Source organism: Poecilia reticulata, linkage group LG8 (assembly GCF_000633615.1).
Source record: "Poecilia reticulata strain Guanapo linkage group LG8, Guppy_female_1.0+MT, whole genome shotgun sequence".
Taxonomy (NCBI): domain Eukaryota; kingdom Metazoa; phylum Chordata; class Actinopteri; order Cyprinodontiformes; family Poeciliidae; genus Poecilia; species Poecilia reticulata.
Genome location: NC_024338.1, coordinates 9,120,296 through 9,123,092, shown reverse-complemented (window position 1 = coordinate 9,123,092; position 2,797 = coordinate 9,120,296).

Here is a 2,797-nt window from a genome sequence, read left to right as displayed (position 1 = left end):
GTGTGTGTGTGTGTGTGTGTGTGTGTGTGTGTGTGTGGTGTGTGAGTGATGGGATAATCATAGGTGCATGTGAACAGCAGAGGGAAGGCATGCGTCGCTGTCTGTGTGCTTTTCGGCCTGCTTGTTGAAAGCTTACTTCTCCTCTCGCCATCTTGAGTCCCCGCCATCGGAATCAGCACCTCTTCCCTCCGCCGCCCCCGGCCCCTCTGTCTTGTGCGAGCAACAATAGTCTATTCTGTGCTGTCCCGTGCGACTGGAGACACACCCAAAGCCAAGGCCGTGGTGCGAGGGGAGACCGCTGGCCGGTGGCCAGCTGAGAGAGACACTGGCTCAATTCTCGTCTGGGGCGGCAGATCCTGAGTCGACGGGGGAGCAGCAGGGGTCTTATCTCTGCAGTTGCTGACCACGGCTGTCATTTTGCGGAGTGATTCCCCCGACACCACTCCTTACAAGAAAATGTCAAACGTCAGCGATTTATGAGTAATCTGTACAGACTACATACATCTGGCGGCCAACAAGCACAGTTTTAATGGGACGCATCACGATATAAGYGTATCGTATTGGGTTGATATTGATAATTGTTGATTCGTGTTTTTTTTTGTTTTGTTTTAAATATYTGAAATATTGCCAAACTGGTGTCTTGACCTTTCCTGATTTTTATCCACATCTYTCACTCTGCGCTGTTTCTGAGCAACTATGAGTCACGGTGGCAAAACCTGAAACTGCTGCTGAGACAAGTTACTCAACAGGTTGTTGCTAGGTAACCAAAGAGTGAGCGAGTTAGTCTCCATTTGGTATAAATCCAAGTCTCAGTGGAATTTTTGAACAGTGCAAAACACATCTTTAATCCATTGTCACATTTTTACTGAGCCGATATTTAAAYTGATGAATACTTACACTACAGCTGGAGGTTGGAGGGTGTGCATCATCAATGATCTTCCTGAGTGAAACGTGCACTGAGGACAAAGAATGTGTACCATTTCTGGTTACAGTAAAAGTAAAGCCTTACACATTCATACGATTAAAAAACTATTTTATTAGTTTTTGAATGTTAGTCTCACCGGRAACYTTTTACATGTGAAGTTCGCTGCTTTGCAAAAGTGAAAATGAAAYATTTTGAAAGGGAAACTTTTACGATAATCAGAAATTGTTRAAATATTTCCTTAATTAACTAACGTAACCCGCAGCTTTTCRTGTTAGTTCTGTCTTATAGACTTCAATTTGTTGCCTTTTTTAAAAAAACTAAATAAATGCAAATATGTGACGCAAAGTTTKCAGATAATAATGCACAACTAAATGAAATTCTATGTGAAATTTTAGTATTTTTGCAACCATTCCTCAGAAAATATTATAATAGAAAGTAAATGGGTACAAAATGGTAAGAACGTAAAAATCAAGAGTAAAAATTTGCAAAGAGGCAAAATGACATGGATTACATACTTTGGTCATGGTCATTACTTCCAAGTAAGAACTCATTTAGATTTATATTAAATGAGTTATCTCCTCTCCTGCAGATAAGATGTTAACTCAGCTAACCTCAGCTGCAAAAATAAGCCCCTGAACCCATTAAAGCTGAATGTCACTCTGTTTCCGATAAGGGTCAGCTTGCTTTATTGTCTGACAACATAAATGTGACCCGATCGGCACACCAGTGGGACAGCAGCGCGGGTCGGCCTAATTATATAATTACCCCTTGTCTGATTGCCCTATGCAGCTGAGACGAGGGAGGGCCTTTGTGTGGCCGGAGGAATGTGGTGCACTTGGCATTTTTCAGCAAAAGGGCAGCTTTCTGGCAGGCGGTGCCAAAGAGAGGAGCGGAGGGTGAGATCACGGCTGCTGATGCCCACTCCTCTGTTGGGTTTTTTCTTCTTCTCCTCCTCTTGGGGCTTTCTTGCCGGTCTGCAGTCTCCCTATCTGTCCCCGGATCAAGCTCTTGGAAATCTAGACAATTCCATCTCTCTTCTGCATCCATCCTATTCCTGCCAATCATCACCCCTCCTCCTCCCCTCCAACAGTCAATCATCCTCTGCTTCCAGCTCCGAGAAGCCCCTTTTGGACGTGGAATGCGCAGGATAAGAAGAGCCTGACGGGGTCACACTGTTACAGAGGGCCGCCACTCCCATGTCTGATAACTCTGCTGGAGGCGGCCGCTCCTGCCGCAGGATAGGAAGGCATTGCTTTTGTTTCGCTGCGTGGATAAGAGGAACACCAGCGCCTGAGCAAGGTGTTAGGAGAGATTACGGCGCGCCTCCCGTAGTACCTTCTCTCTTGAGTCCGAGTCAAAAGCAACAAGGCTGGTGTCACACAAGCCATGTTCTCACCACACTTCAATAGGGGATCCAGAAGTTTTTTTTTTCTTTCTTCTTTTTCTGACATTTACATCAAGGGCCTCCCAACTCATTGCACGTCGCCACTGGGGATTTTATTAAACCTTTTCTTCTCACTAATGAAAACAGCGGGGTCAATGGTGTTTTGGCGCCACGCTTCTCCATCTGAATTCCTGCGCATGAGCTCCTGTTGAATTCAGCAGCATGCCGGGAAAGTGATGCTGCTGATGCAGAGCAGCTAGCGTACACACATGTTGGATTTTAAAGTTAGAGGAATTTGCCAGAAGTACTCATATACCATCACAAAATGCAACGCGTTTCATGACTTTGTTGGTTTGGAGCAGCACAGAATTATAAAGACGGGATTGAAAATGCACGTAAGAGTCTGAAAAGTGTGGCTTGAACACACACACACACACACACACACACACACACACACACACACACACACACACACACACACACACACA